Source organism: Triticum aestivum, chromosome 2A, assembly GCF_018294505.1.
Source record: "Triticum aestivum cultivar Chinese Spring chromosome 2A, IWGSC CS RefSeq v2.1, whole genome shotgun sequence".
Classification (NCBI taxonomy): Eukaryota; Viridiplantae; Streptophyta; class Magnoliopsida; order Poales; family Poaceae; genus Triticum; species Triticum aestivum.
Genome location: NC_057797.1, coordinates 72,568,841 through 72,586,012, shown reverse-complemented (window position 1 = coordinate 72,586,012; position 17,172 = coordinate 72,568,841).

Below are 17,172 nucleotides of genomic sequence, written 5' to 3'. Positions count from 1 at the left end.
CTGACTCTACTTCCTCATTCAGGCTAATATGAACTGCAAAAGTTTGCATCTTTAGCATGGATATCGTAGGTATAAATGAAATAAACTGGAATCAGGAAGTTGTTTCTTTCTCTCGATACGCAGAGGGGAGAGCATGCCCTGTCTCAGGCAGTATATCAGTCGTTAACGATCTTACCGGGACACATCCAATTGAAACTAGAATCCCAACCTCTTTGGAAGAAGCTCCAAATAGAAAAAATTTCAGAGCGGGGAATCTTCCTACAAACTAAAATGTGTTAAATATATATATACCTACCTCTGCCTAGAAAAACTGGAGTTTCAGGCACCCTCGTGGGAGACATTGGATGTTGTCAACCGGCCTTAAAATGCTCATAAACAGCTCTTCCCCCTTTGGTCATGGCATGAACGTGCCGCTTTATGTTGGTCAGTTCATCCGTCACTGGTTTTAGTGCAGCCTTGGCATCCTCTGCTCGTTTGATCAAAGCGGAGTTTTCAGTGGCCCAATCCGCCCGTTTCTTTTGAAGTTCTCCTTAAGTTGTTCCATGGCGCTTAAAGCACTGGCCAATTCCTCTTTTGCTTTAGAGGTTTCAGCCTGTTGGGTTTTCAGGTTTTCTTGAAGATCGATGACTTGGTTTTCTTTCGTCTTCAGCTCCGCCTGCATGCATACAGATATATGTTTCAACAAATCGGTAGAAGGATTCAAGTACCAACCACATAACAAGTTATGCGCTTAGCACTTGGGGGCTAATGCATATTCAATCTTCATCTTTCAATTGTTTACAAAGTCCCAAGATCAATACAAGTATTCAACTTGGCACTTGGGGGCTAATGGCTATTTGATCATATATATTCTGATGCGGCAGTTTCAATTACTTCAAGTACCGGTTTAACTACGCTAAGTTGAACCGGCCCTTGGGGGCTACATCAGCAAATTTCAAAGCATCAAGATTTATATTATTAAGTCCTAGTTTGAAAGAATATTTCAAACCGACCCTTGGGGGTTAGGAGAGTCAGCAAGAATGGAAGCATACAAGCAGGAAGGAGCATATGGAAGTTACCTCATATTTATCTTTCATCATATTAACCAGACCGGCTTCGTAGTCACGGCTTGTATACAGCCGGTTCAGATAGCCGGAATGGATATCTTGGGCGTTCAGAGCAGCGTAAGTCGTCAGATCAGCGTTCCACTTGCCTTTGCCAAAGGCAGCAAATTCTTCCTTGGCAGAATGTTTGGATAAAGCGACAGGATTGCTTGGCTCAGTATGGCCAGTGCTAGTAATGACAACCTCATCATCCTTGGTACCGCCGGTTTGCACTGGAGCTGTTGGCTTGTCAGTAGGTTTTGCTGGACCGGTGGAGCTTTCAATCTGGATGGAACCTGTGGGCTGATGGATAGGACCTGAGGTATCAGTAGGTCTCTCTTCAACAATAAGATCATCATCTTGCTACGGTGGATCATTGGGAATATCCTCAGGAATAGCCGCTTCAGCATTGGGTGTCTTGTCTGCTTCAAGAACGACATCTTCTTTGGCTGCTTTGTCCAGGCGGGCTTTCTTGCTTGGCCTAGGTTTGGCCCTGAGAAGAATAATAAAATTAAATACAGCATATGTTCTAAGGCGATGTACTGCAAACATCACAATAAGTATAGCTTACCCAAGCACCATTTTAAGCGGTGGGAGCTGAGTAGCCAAGGACTCGCTAGAAGATGAGTGGGAAGTAACCTGATAATCGGAGTCAGACGGATTAAGAGGTTGATGAAAGCAGCCCGCTTTAGGACAAGCACTGACAAGCAAATTAGAGACCTCTGAATGGCATTTCCGAACCGGACTATTCGGTAAACCGGCGGAGGTAACTACCTGGCCGCTATGCCAGGTTGTGCGACGAGCTTCGTGTTGTTGGGTCTTCATAAGAAATTTAGGATCCAAATAAGCAAGAGGATGAGAAAATTTAACTTTCCGGTTTGCCTGGCGGATTTTTTCTGAAGGTAAAGTTTCTGAATCAGAAGAGAGAATAATTACCTCTGCAACATCCGCGTGGCTGGCTTCAGCATCATCCTGACAAATATCATCATCAATAAGACGCATGAAAAATAAACCAAGTGAGTCAAGTTCTACCTCAAAGTCCGGATTATCCACATCATCATCAGCGGCCGGATTAGAAGATGCAGTGGTTCTTTTCCTGTGGGCAGTCTTCTTCACAGCTTCAGTCTTTTGCCGGGTTGCTCTTTCCGGTTTGTCTGGTTTTTCTGGTTTCTCTTGCGGCAGTTTTTTGCTCCAAAACGGATCATTGCCCTGATTATGCAGACACTGATATTAAAAACAATGACCAGACATATCAATAACAGATTCAGCAAAGAGAAAAATCAAAGTCTTACAGCTGGCGGTTTGTTGGTGGCACAAAAGGGAAGCAGGCTGGTTCTAGCGCAGACGTGTTCCGGCTCATTCAGTATCTTATGCATAGCCTCTGTGATTTCTTCATCGGAGAGCTGGAGTTTTGAATGTCGCAGTGGGTCATCAACACTGTCAGTATACTCACACATCAAACCGGAGCACTGACTAAGGGGCAGTATGCTCCATGTTATCCAACAGCGAGCAAGATCAACCCCTGTTAAACCGTTGGCCATAAAGGCTCTGAGCTTTGACAGCTGGGGAGCATATTTGCTTCTCTCCTGGGCAGTCAATCTTTGAGGAAAAGGGTGTGTATTGCTGAGCCGCTCCGGACGAAAGCCAGGCAAGGGATTCTCACCAGCAGGGGAGGTGTCTTTGCAGTAGAACCATGTCTGATTCCACTCCTTGGGGTGACTGTGCAGCTTGGCATGAGGGTATGTGACCTCTTTCCTTTTCTGAATCGCCATGCCACCCAACTCCGTATTAGAGCCATCAGTAAACTCAGTACGGCGGTTTAGATGGAAAAGGTCTCTGAACAATTCCACTGCGGGCTCCTCTTGAAAGAACACCTCACAGAGCACTTGGAAGTGGCACATATTTGTAACAGAGTTGGGGCCAGTGTCTTGCGGATGGAGTTGGAAATCGACTAAAACATCCTGGTAAAATTTAGAACTGGGTGGCTTAAAGCCCCAGGCTAAGTGATCTACGAAAACAACAACCTCTCCTTCTTGAGGTGTGGGAGGGCATTCTTTGCCAGGAGCCCTCCAATGGATGGTATCTTTGCTGCCTAAAGCGCCAATCAGGACTAAACCGTCCAGTTGATCCTCTGTGACGCGAGAAGGAACCCAATTGCACTCATATACTTGCTTGGCCATGATGGAATCTACAAGGTAGAAGATCCCGGTTCAAAAATGCATTGATCAAGGTACGTTGGTATGGGCACTATTAAACCGGAGATAGAACTATCTGAACCAGAGTTTCATGAAGTAACCAACATCTGGCGGTTCAACAAGGGGACTAATGGCATATACCGGTTTGGAAAATTTTCTATAAGGTTAAACCGCCGGATCTAAGCATTGAAAAGCTGAGATTGCGGATGGACAAGTACACACAAACAGGTTTCACAAGATTTCTTTACAGCATTGGATCTGAAGCAAGTTCAGAGAAGAGATAAATACTTAGAGGTTCAAAGGAGCAGTACCGAACCAATGAGCAAAACGTTCATATAGACCCATGGTTTGAGATGCATAAGTAAAGGCGAAGGTCAAACAACTATCATTGCACAGAATAAATATTTGCGGATTCATCTAAACATCTATTGTATGAGCAAGAGGCAGACGATGAACACTAAAGAACTGCGAAACCCTAGGCCAGATCTGCGGGGGAAAAGATAGAAGATTTACCGGAGCTGAGGAAGATGTGGAAGGATGCCGCGATGTTCTGGTGCGCTTAGGTTGATGCAGAGGCCAAGGATGAGGTAGAGGTCGATGGCGGCGGCGGAGCTCCAAGGCTGGCGACGCGAGGAAGATGAAGAAGGCACGGAAGGAGAAAAGAAATGACCCTTTGATCCTATTTATAAGGCGAAAGAACATGAGTCAGGCGCGACAATCAAGGGGCCACAAAACGGAGCTGTCGCCTCGATTTCTGCCGATCTATTAAACAAAGAAGCATAATGGATAGCTTCGTTATGACAGATGACGTCACTCCGGTTTACAGCAATCAAAGAAGATGACACCATGGCGGTTTACCGATTTATAAGAAGATGAAGCTTTTATTAAAGGAATGACATGAACCCGTTCAAATCAATCTGGGGCCTAATGTTGGGAATATTACTACTGGGCATAAACCGGCCTATCTGGGCCGGGTTAACTTCGTCAGTAGTTAAGTAAGTTAAAGCCCAAGAAGACAGAGGAGGGCTCAAGGCCCATGGTCGGCTCAAGGCCTGCAGCCGTAAACCGGCGGGAGTAGTTAACCTGTATTGTAAGTTAGGAATAAGAAGAGACCAAACCGGACACATCTATGAGCCGGTATTGGGACTCCGTAAGCCGACGAGAGTCACCCGTGTATATAAGGGGACGACCCGGCGGCGGTTCAAGGACAACACAAAACAACTCGAGACATAGGCGAAGCTTGTTTGCTCCTTAGTCATCGAAACCCCATCAATTCCATCACAACTAGACGTAGGCTTTTACCTTCATCGAAGGGGCCGAACTAGTATAAACTCTCTTGCGTCCTTGTGTCTGCTTTAACCCCTTCAAGCTAACCCATCGCGATGGCTCCATGACTAAGTCCTTTCTCTAGGACATCTGCCGTGACAAAACCACGACAAAGTGCGAACTATAGCCTAGTCTGTTGCCGGTGCAACTGCACGGGCCGGAGCAGATGCAAGTGCAAGTGTTGGTGCAGGTGCCGAAGCCGCTGTTGCTGCCGGAGATGGTGCTCCTTGTAGAGCTGGTGCCGGTGTCGGAGCAGGTGCTGGTGTAGATGCCCGATCCTCTGGTAGATCAGACTGATCCACTGACGCGGTCGGTGCCCAATCCTCAGCTGGATCAGACTGAGCTGCTGCCGCCGTCAGTGCTAAAGCAACTGTCGGTGCTCGATCTGTGTGAGACAGCGGCGATTGTGTCTGGTTTGCTATGATCAACTTTCTAACTTGACTAGGATCCGTGACCGTGATCCAGTTTTTTTCTTCATTTCTTTTAAACGTGAGAAGGACTAATTGGGGCATTTTTGTTAAACCAAACTGCAGTTCATCATAGGGATTCAGCTTGTACTCAGACAACAGACTGATCCAATTTTTTCCAGTAATATAAGTGATGGATAGTGCCTTCGTTATTGACACGACATAAGAAGTGAAACCTGCAAAAATAGACATCGTAGAGCAAACCAAACGGTTTATTCTGTGATGAATGTCACATGGAAAAACCTGCATCATAAAATTGCAGGAAAAGAAAGAAAACATGACATTAAATAAATAAGATTTAGACAGTAAATCAATAAGATTTACTTGATGTGACACGAGTGAATCCTTACCAGGAAATCACTATGTTGAAGTACTAAACAGAAGGTTGATCGTCCAACTACGCGTGGCATGCAGGGGCCCCGCCTACTCCCACAAGTAGGACAGTCCAAAGGCCGTGACAAATCGTATGGACCGAACATCCATGGGGCTGGAAATCCTGGTGGGTGCGATAAACCCTGCAATGCATACAAATATTGGAGTGTAACCATAATTGATAGACCGTCCTCACAAAAAATATGATATGGATACTTCAAAATATACAGACTGAATTGAGTGGACAGACATTAACATAGACCGTTCTCAGGACTGACCACACACCAAAAGCGGCAGTACTAATAAACAATACAGGGTTCACAAACACAAATCATGTACTGAACAATAGTACTTACTACAGACAAGCAAAGTTGAACTAACTAAACTCTGTAGACTATTTTTTTCCACCGACCTACGGGATGAACCCCGCATAACTGACTAGGCCATGGACTTCGTGTGAGATGTCTACATGCACCATCACCATCTTGTCAACCTTGGAGAACCTAACAGAGTGGTCTTTTCACTCATAAACATGATGATGATGACAGGCCGCATCATATTTGTTGGGAAGCTTTCTAAGAACCACACCGTTCATAATCGAAGGCACAACCAGGAAATTGTTGTGGTCAAGTACAGCCTCGAGAACACGCCTGACAACAATGCTACAGGAAAACACTAGTTCAGGACACGTGGCGACAAGGACACATCAGCTGGATAGTTCAGCAGTAGAACTCATCATCAGGTCTTCCAGTTCACACGGCATGACTTTGAGAACTTCATCTCCACCGCGGACCTGGTTCTAATTCAAACAGAAACCATATTTTACTAGTACCTCCATTCGTAAATATAAGATGATTTTCGATATTATACTCCCTATATGACTACATATACGCACAAAAATGAGTGAACAAAGACACTAGAACATGTCTTCAAAGGCATGAGAGCAGAGGGATTACATGCAATATCCATAACACAAGTTACTTAGCCAAATATACCCTCTTAAAAGGTAGCATTTATGTTCATAAGGTACTCCCTCCGTCCCAAAATTCTGGTCTTAGATTTGTCTAGATACGGATGTATCAAGTCGCATTTTAGTATTAGATACATCTGTATCTAGACAAATCTAAGACAAGAAATTTGGGACAGAGGCAGTAGTTGAAAGTAATCTATAAGAAATCAGTGTCAACCTCTCGCATGTTTTGGTCAAAAGAGGAATTTAGAACCGTCATTTGGCACACAAAAATCACATGCAAGATCACCAAGAAAGTTGTACTACTAGTACTAGTACTGTGTGTTAGATGAAAAACACAATCAAGATCGAGAAAAAGATCGTCAAGAAGAGATATTACCTGGACTTGCTTAGTGAGGGATCCCGGAGAGGGGGGCTTGGACAAGGCGATGGCTTTGAGCTTGTCTGCGATAGTCTCGACGGGGTGCTTGCGCTTCTTCGTACCATGAGCCTCGACGGTTTTGGCCGGAGCCATAGACATCACTTCGGCCGGTGCTCCAGCGTCCATCAAGAAACTGTCAAATAGAAATAAAAGAAAAGAAACCATAATCACAAACCCAAAAGAAGAAAAGAGAGGGAGTTATAGGATCAGTCTCGGGGTTGCAAGACCGGGCCTTGGCCAGAATCAACACCATTGATGCGTTCACCTTTCCTTCTTTGGGAGAGAAAAACAATGGAAGAAGCAGGTCGGGGTTTTCTTGAAGAAATGAGGAACAAGATGAGGAAGACGCGAGGGTTGGATAGAGAGGAAGCTGAGAGAGAAGAGTGAAATGATGGTTGCTTCGTCTGTCCAACTTTCTGCTGGAAAGGAGGGGGTTTTGTGATTTGACGGCTCATTGCACATTACTACGGCACTTCGATCGGGGTAGTCTACCGTCACTCTACTATGGAGTAATTTAGTGCATCGCTTGTGGACCCCGATGCTGGCTGTCCCACACATCGGCGAAAGTGTGTAATTTAGTGCATGGCTGGAGGAGGATCCGCACGGTAGAGCGTGTCCACTATTTTTCAGAAGAAAAAAAATGATTACAGCAAGCGTTTCCACTCTTACGATGGAGGAGTGCGAAACACGGCAGCCACTTGAACATACACAGTGCTCCTACTAGTAGGCATGTGCAGTGGTTCATACGTCAGTACTACACAATCTTGTTGCTAGTGTAGTAAGATATGACGATAACAAATGATGTTGTGCGCATGTCAACTACTCCTATATGTAACATAGTACCGCTTTTTCGACTGTCCGGTCGAGAATGGACGGTGAGATCAATGTTAACAGAACTAGGTCCACAACGCACGGAGAGTACGGTGCTACAGTACTCCACGAAACATGAACCATATGAAGCACGAATAGTGTTAGGCAGGGTGTATGAAGGGTGCACGGGATGGGAGCAAAAGTTCCCTTCTCGACCCACTTTTGGGTGTTTGGTAGAGTGCATGAAGGGTGCATGAGTCCACACTAGTAGGTTGACAAAAATACACGAAGAGGAAACAACTATATTGAGATGAGAATGCAACCAAACACACCCACACGCTTTGTGCTACAGTGACTGATCTGCACCGTCTGAGTTTGATCCAATGGTCATGTTGCACCGAGACATGGACATGCCCATGCAGAGGGCGCCTAAACACCACCGAAGTCCCTCTGCTTCTCGAGGCGCACAACGTTGGTGATGCAGGGTGCAACCGCCCGTAGAGCCCGCTCTCGGTTGACGGGAGCCAGCTCGTCAAAGACGGCGTCCAATGGCACGTGGATTCCGGTGACAGAGCCCTGAAAGGATTCGCCCGGCAATGGCGACGGCAGCCCGCAACCCCTCCTTGTCCAGCTCAGTCCCCACCATCGCGCGGAGACGGCTCAGCTCCTCGGAGATATAGGTGAAGAAGGAGACCAGGTCAGGAAGCCGCAGCTCGTTGAAGTCGATCGGGTGGTCGAACAGGTTTAGCCCGACGGCCGGCATCGTCGCTCTGGCACGACGGTGGGCATCACGCAGCCACAACACGTGCGTGGCAACTTGGTTCACCAAGTGGCTGAGGCGATCCTGGACCTCATCACGATCGGCCCGCTCGCGCTCCAGCCGGCTCCCCTGACGGCCTATCGTATCTCCCACTTTCTGCAGCAAACGCCGCCGATGCCTCGAGCATCTTTGTGGTGGACGCCTGCCGCTTTTGAAGCTCCGTGAACTCCCGCACATAGGAGGAGCATGGCACTCCTCTCCTCCTTGAGCTCACGAAGCTCCACGTCCTTGGCCCTGAGCTCCGCATCCTTGGCATGGCGCTCCTATGTCAGGAGCCTCACCTTGGACTCTGTGATCTGATGCCGCCATGGCACTAGGTAGAAGCAATGGGAGAGGAAACAAAGGGGGCAAAACGGCTGAAAGGCAATGCAATCTACAGGAAGGCGGAGGGAGCGGCGAATCTTTTGGTTTTCACCACGGTAAAACACCAGTCGACGACTTCTCACATCAGGGAGCAGTGGGTACAAGCGGAGTCATCGTGACTAATTGCTGCCGGCCTGCTCCCATTAATCAAAAAATTAAAAATCCTGCCGCGCCTACTCCTGTCAATCAAAAAATTAAAAATCCTGCCGCACCCAAACACCAGAGCAACGCCGCGGTGGATATTTAAATTTACCTGCTGGCAAGTAGATAAAAAAGGGGTGAAAAAAATGTGGCGACGGCCTAGCTAATCGGTCGAACTAGCCCACCTAGCTAGCCACCGTGCTTCACTGATGTACTCGGCAGGAAAGGTGGTCTTTCACGATTTGACGACTCATTTACTTGCTTCGGCGCTACGACCGAGGAGGATCCAGAAAACGCGCGGTAGGGCATCCCACGTCAGGAAGAATATATGCGTGCACCACCCGGGAGGACCCCGAAACCGTGCGGTAGGGTGTGCCACGTCTCGGCACAGAGGAAAAATGTGCGTGTAAAAATATACTGTATCAGATGTAGTACCTATGGTTCGACCTCGGGACCCAACCAGTCGGTTGAAAACACCCCACTAGCCACACAACTTCATCATGCAAACGTGGCACGGAGGATAGATGTGGTTAGCTCCGTCTCGACCACCCACAACATCTCCTCTTCTAGGCGATTCTTCTATTTCCCATGTTTTTTAGTTGTAATAACACCACGGCAAGCTAGCGCCCCTCTTCGTGTGTGCCCGTGCAAAGGTTAGACGATGGAGAGAAGAGAGATTGAGATTGCAGACCTGGGACCCACCAATAAGTGAGATAACGGTCATGCACGTGTTGACGAGGCACTCCCTCTACTCTACTCAACGCAAGTACTATATAAAATCAAGTTATGGGACAAAGCCAACAACCGTTCGTTTTTTCAGGCTATCGACTTACGCTTTGTAGTCCAGGTTGCCTGTTCGAATCTTGTCTTTCAGATTTGTTAGTTTTAGGTCCAAATTTGATTAATGACAAGTGGGACCCCCGTGTGTTGTTCCGATATTTCAGTGTAGGATGGTTTTTTTGAACAAACACTTTGCACGATTAGACAAGTAACGGCACGAGTTACACGTTTTTTGCAAGTTCATGAACAAAAATGACAGCGGCATAGAATATCACATCCACCCCGCAGCTTAGATACTATGGTGATACGAGTTTTTACACCGTTGGAAGTGAGATCCAATGGCTTGGGAGTAGTCTTTGTAATTATGCGCAATTTCCAAACTCTCCAAAGGTTTTTTTTGCAAATAAAACATTCAGGCCTCGTGTGTGCCGCTGCATCTTCGATCCAACGGCTCCCCGGTGCTCATATTAGGTGCTCCCCGTAGCTTAATTACCCGCTACGGTGATTGGAGTAGTTGTGGGCCAAATGCTACGAAAATATATTCTAAACCGCCCAGAATAAATGCCTACACAAATTAATCCAAGGTTGGAGTTCCCCTCGCAATGTAAATAGCTCCGGCTTTGCGAGGGATGGAGGTAGTAGCTTCAACGCGTGGAAGATACGGTGTGAGAAAGCGAGGTCAATCGAGAGACATATAGATAGAGAGACAAAGTGAGTGTGGTCCGACATTCATTGAACACATATATATGCTCTGGAGAGATATTGTCCGATTGAGCTTTTTGGCAAGGGTGAGGGCTGTAGGATAGAGCTTGAGAGATGATCCAGTCACAGACATGTAGATATATTTTGTGCGTGGGAGGAAGCAAGGTCAACCGATCACATAAGGTCGCCGTGTGATCGAAAGAGTGAGACGGGTTGGAGAGAGTGACCTAGATAGACGATGTGCGTGAGAGAGTATACAATGTGAATAGGTCGAATTGGGCTCAAACATGGTGATATATCGTTTTTGTCCGAGAAAGAGCAAGGTCAATCGAGACATACGGAGAGAGAGAGAGAGAGAGAGATTGAGTGAGCATGGCCCACCATGAGGTCGAAAGAGTGGTGGCGGCTTGGATGGACTGACCTAGATAGACAATCTGCGTGAGAGAGTATAGAGTGTGTCGATTGAGGCCCGAACAGGGAGATATATCATTTGCGTGTGAAATAAAACGAGGTTAAATGAGACTCAGATAAAGAGAGCGAGATTGAGCGAGTGTGGCCCACCGTGCGGAAGAAAGAGTGAGACAGTCTCGAGGGAGTGACCTAGATATACAACGTGCGTGCGTGCGCATGCATGAGAGGTTGGGGGGCTAGATAGGCAATGCATGTATTTAGCGCGAGAGGGTGAGAGGGAGAGTGGAGAGAGAGAGAGCTCGGCATGGGGTGCAATGGCGGGTGTGTGAGGTAAATATATTTGGTAACAGAGTGCAAAAAAGGGGTTGTGTAGTTGAGAGACTTAGAGATCGAAACATGGAGAGAAAGAATGAACGTGTGTTGGAAACCGATAGCTTCCTAAGGTGATTAGGAGAGGAAGATTGACCGATACAGGAAGTTTGTAGTGTTTGTGCCGGGGGGGGGGGACTAAAAACAACATTTGAATGTACATAGTACGAGACTGAATATCGATGTTTCAATTCGGTGTACATTGTAAGAGTTGAACCGAGGACAAGGCATACGGGTAATTATTTCGAATTCGTGCCATACTAAGTTTCGAAAAGTTGACATTGACTCAGTTTGTTGTGCTATTTTGTAGGTCATATGTTTGAATCCATCCAAAAGTTTTCTCACTACCATGGTGTTCATCATATACATATGAATTTGTATTAAAAAAGTAGCGTGGATACAGTGAAATGCGAAATCCACGTTACAATTGGAGATCGCTACGTGACACACACTCTAATTCAAATAACTAACTACGTGACACACACTCTAATTCAAATAACTAATTATGTGACACACACTCTAATCCACGTTAGCGTGGGTACCGTTTCGATTTTTTTCAAATAACTCCTCATTAATTAATTTATAGTACTCCCTCTGTTCACTTTTATAAGACCTTGAAGACATTTCAGACAATGTGCAAAACAGTTCATTTTAAGTTGTCTGAAACGACTTACAAAAGTGAACGGATGGAGTATCTCGTTTCTAATGACTAATTAGTGCAAGGAAAACACGGGCATGGTAATACATACAGATTCGTTTGCAAATGAAAGAAGATTTGTTTGCATTCTCAAATGTAGGTGCACCAGGCAAACCAGGGTCGTGTCGGGATGGACGCTGCTTCGGTGCCTTAAAGGCAACTGCCTTTGGGTCACTGACACGTGGGCTAGCCACCTGTTGGGCCCATATGTCATGGACACAAAGGCAGGTGCCTTAAGGCACCAAAGCATAGTCCTGTCGGGGTGGTCGCGTGTGTTGGACGGACGCGTAGCACCCAGCCACGCACCCCCCTCCCCCCCAAAAAGGACGACGACAATATAAGTTCGCGCTTCCACGTTTCGGATTGAAATATCTGGCGGCCCCAATTCCATCCCTGCAAAATCTCTCTTCTCCATCGTCCCCTTCCATGCCCAGATTGCTCAAATCGCTAATTCGCCGCCAACCCTCGAATCGCCCCTCGTCTCGTCTCTTTCCCCACCGTTCCCCACCTCTGTGCCGGACGACGACGAGGAAGACGACGGTCGTGCTTCACCATCGCACCGGAGCTACCTCATCTACGCCCTCATCCACCGCACCGGGTGGTCCACCGACAACGTCAGCCGCCACAACCGACGTGCCTCACAGACACCGAATTCCACCGCATCAGGTGTGCTTCACCGACGCTGTCTCCCAGCTTACCGGGGCTACTTCACCGAGCACATCGTCGCACCTCCACCCCCCGATGCCGTTGGGGCTTCACCAACGGTCTCGTCCACCGCATCGTAGTGCTTCGCTGCCACTCAAGATCTGCATCCGTGCGCGGCCAGCCAACGCCAGCGCATCACCCTCAATGGCTCTGAAGTGACCCGCACTCTAGCTAGGCGAGCATGCCCAAACGCCAGCCCGAACTAGGTATCCACACATCACTCCCTTGTGCACTGTTCTGACGATGTTTGGATATCCTTTCACTGCTCTCTTAGCTTACACGCCTATGCAACTCTGACTTTAACTCTTATTTCTTCTGGAGATATCATCTGAAACAAGAAAATCCATATTTTAGCGAAGCATGACGGCGCTACGGGATCTGGTACACATCCTGCACACCCATATAACCTTGTAAGTATCTGTCCTCCGGTACAACATCAAGGTCGATTCCTCTTATTTGATCAACCATTCGCCGTGTCAAAAATGCAGAGGGGGATGCAAGGAGCACAAGGCCTGCACATCCAAGCAAGTGGTAACATGGACTTGTACATGGAACATCCCGAGCGCAAGCAGAGCTGCAGTGAACCTGTACAACGAGCTAGCGTAAGTCCCTGCATTTCATTTAATTCATACTGGCATTCGTGTATGATTTGTGTGCAGTGGCTGATCCACGAATTCAAGTTACCAGGGGCGAACATTTAACTTAAAAAATACGAAGGCACTTGCACTCCGGAAATCAACATAACTTGAGAAATTTGAAGCTACATGCACTTTGAAAACCAGCTAATGATCCAAAAGTAGTTCGGATTATAAACACTAAATGATGCAAGCACCAAAAACACAAAATGCAACATGGTGTACAAGGACTGCAAACATGGTCTGTACCTGCTTGAATTATTCGTTCTCTGGCTGAAAATATCGAAGTGTAATTGCACGTATAACCAGTGCGCAAACTGCATATCAATATATCTATCCTGCACAAGTATGCCAATGGTTTCAAACAACAGACTAGAAAAGTATTTATGCTATGTTGTCATGATATGGGGACTTTCTGGTAGATGGCCTCGATGTTTCCTCAAGCTATCAAAATGCACTATAATTTGCTTGTCATCAATGCCTGCAAATCTCTGTCTCTCTCAACATAGTAGATCATCATTAGACACTAAATCCTTCAATGAGCTTGCAAAATGCTTGCATTAGATCCCTCATTAGACACTATATGCTCATCACCAGGAGCATGTAAAATGTTTGCATCAAATCCTTCATTAGCAGTCTATTCATTAGACACTTCAGGCTCAAGAACAACATGAGCTTGTATGTTTGCACCGGAAACTTGATTAGATACATCAGATTCAGTCAATTCAGTATTGATTGGGGGAGTTATAAAATAAGTAGAAATTGGTTTCATTTTCTCATAGATTCCCTACATACAAGCAGTTTTACAACACCGTCAGATTTAACTATTGGCCAGAAATTGAAGAGTTGAATTAGATATAATCAGGGATGTGATGTACCTGCTCGTTGCTCATGCTACTCTTGCAAGCTGCGACTGTCCGTTTGAGCAAGCTCGATGCCATGCCCGTGCTGCCGCCGCTGCCTCCCACGTAGGCTACACCCAGGGTTGGATCTTCATCTTCTCGTCCTTCCATTCGCTTGAAGCCCGGCGACCGCCCTCCAACAAGGGCGCGAGGAAGTGCTGTGTCGGTCTGTCCAGCGGTGGCTATGTTAGGAGCGAACCAGACTGGAGGCTGGAGCGAATGAATTGGGATTTTTCCTGCTGTCGATCGATATGGGAGGCGCTCGTTTGGGCGGCGAGCCTGCTATAGGGCCTGCCTTGCACTTATGTTATTCGCCCATCCAAATTGAAAAAAAATTCTTCATTTTTTACATTGCCTGCTCATGCGTTGGGACGAACAGAACTAGCATGGGCCAACCTGGATGAATCAAACTAGGTGCACACTTTCCAGCCACCTGAGGCGGCCGCCCATACCAGCCCCTATGGTGGCAACGCCCCTTTTTGCGTGTATGATTGGATAGTGAAAAATATTCCAGTGGCGCTTTTGATTTACCCACAGAATGGTAGAATTTCTTGTTTCTATGAACTGAGTTCGCCAATAATGTGAAGGATGCCAGTCTTTTCATCCTATTGTAGATTGCTTAGATCTCGATATGCCAAAAGTAATCGCATGAAATATACAGTAAAAGCCAGTGTGATGTGTTTGGCTACAACTAGTCTGACTACACGTCCTCATATAACATATCAAGGATGCACCTTCTTACCAGATTAACCATTCGACTTACCCATGCAGTGTGGGAAGAAAGAAGTATTGGGACTGCGTATCCAAGCAATTGATGCCATGGACTCCTTCGTACAACCTTGTAAGCGAAAAAGAAGTTGAAGTGTGCCTGTACGAAGAACTAGCATAAGTTCAGTTACCTGCTTCTTGGAATTTTAGTTATCCACTTATTGCAAAATTGTTCAATTACGTTGCTTGGCCTAATTTAGTTTGCTACTGATTACATAATGGCACAACCTGTTAATCATATTGTAGAATGCGCCTATCTATGTGTTTGATACTTACTGTTAAGAATTACCTGTTTGCCTTAACTTAAATATCTACTTGTTTGTTTAACTGCTTTGCTGCTGCAACAGCGGGTTACAATGATGTTAATAACTACTTTTTAGCATCCAATTGAAACTCTTTAATTCCTTGTTTGTTGAACTGGTTTGCTGTTATAACTCCCAGTTGAGATGCTTTGCTAGCTTCAACTTTTCTGAATCCAATAGAAACTTTAATGGCAAAATAGGTTAGCCCAAGATCAAAGAGCGAGGTCCCCATGGACGTTGCATCACCCCACAGCAGTGGCACCGGCCCAATCGTGGATTATGAATTGCCAACTGCAGATGCTCTAGAGGCTAAACTAGTGGTAGAAAGAGATTCTTCTTCTGCACTTAGAGATGAAGTTGACATGTTGAGGAAGCAAACAACACAATCACAAGCAGTACTCAAGACAACCATTAAATATTTGGTGGATTTCAAAATGAAGCAAGCTGAGACTGACCAGATTTTTAAGGTCCTGAAGGAAAAAGGAAATTAAATTCCTACTTGGTAAATCATAGGTGAAATGTTCTTTCCATAGTTGAATAACCTTTGTGTTGTCTGTTCATGTAATCAATCAAACCATTTGTTTTAGAGATCATGTAATAATTGTTTTTTTGTTTGTAATTTTATTTGAGCACAAGTCTGTATTAATTGATAAGACTCCGAGACATTTCATTTGGATTGTTGTGCCAGACCTACAAATATGCCAATCGGGTTGAATGTGCATTCGGCAATAGTAGTATAGATGGACCATAAGTGACACGCATTGGAAAGGGCCAAGATGCTGGCTAAAAAAAGGATGTCGTTGTAGCCAAAAAAGTACAGCGGCCTGGCTTATGTATGTTAGTTGATATTATTGATCCATATACTCTATAAGTGTTTATATGTCTGTTAGTTCCGTACATTCTTGGTTGATTGACTCGGTATTTGAATCTTGATACATCGCTTGTGTACATATCTAAATGGGAGTACACATTATGCTGCGTGTGACATTTGAGTTGGACATGAAGTGTTCCAAATATTCGAATTCACCTTAAACTGGATTCTAGTTTCTGAATTTGAGTATCGACATTTGTAAACCACATTCATATATGACAGTGGAATACATCGTTATCGTCCTTTTGAAGATATATAAAACACATAGAATAATTTATAAAGATTCATATAGGAATACAAAATGGATTCGAATTTAGTTGCCAGGGTAAATATGGATGCTTATTTTCCCAATATTTGAAAGAAACAGCAAAATGTCCACTCCCACATCGGTTGCCCGAAGCCAAGTGTTTGGGAGATGGAAATTACTGTCTACCCATTACACGGGCAATCCATCGGCCCGATTTCCACTGGCTCTAAATAGGGGTAGGTTAGTAACTTCAATTAGACATGACACGACTGCCTCTGAGCCCATTCCGACACGGTGGGTGTCGGTGTCAAAATCGTCGGATCTCGGGTAGGGGGTCCCGAACTATGCGTCTAGGACGGATGGTAATAGGAGGCAAGGGACACGAAGTTTTACCCAGGTTCGGGCCCTCTCAATGGAGGTAAAACCCTACGTCCTGCTTGATTAATATTGATGATATGGGTAGTACAAGAGTAGATCTACCACGACATCGGAGAGGCTAAACCCTAGAAGCTAGCCTATGGTATGATTGTTGTTGTGTATGTTATCCTACGGACTAAAACCCTCCAGTTTATATAAACACCGAAGAGGGTTAGGGTTACACAAAGTCGGTTACAATACTAGGAGATCTGCATATCCGTATCTCCAAGCTTGCCTTCCACGCCAAGGAAAGTCCCTTCCGGACACGGGACGAAGTCCTCAATCTTGTATCTTCATAGTCCAGGAGTCCGGCTGAAGGTATAGTCCGGCTATCCGAACACCCCCTTATCCAGGACTCCCTCAGTAGCCCTCGAACCAGGCTTCAATGATGATGAGTCC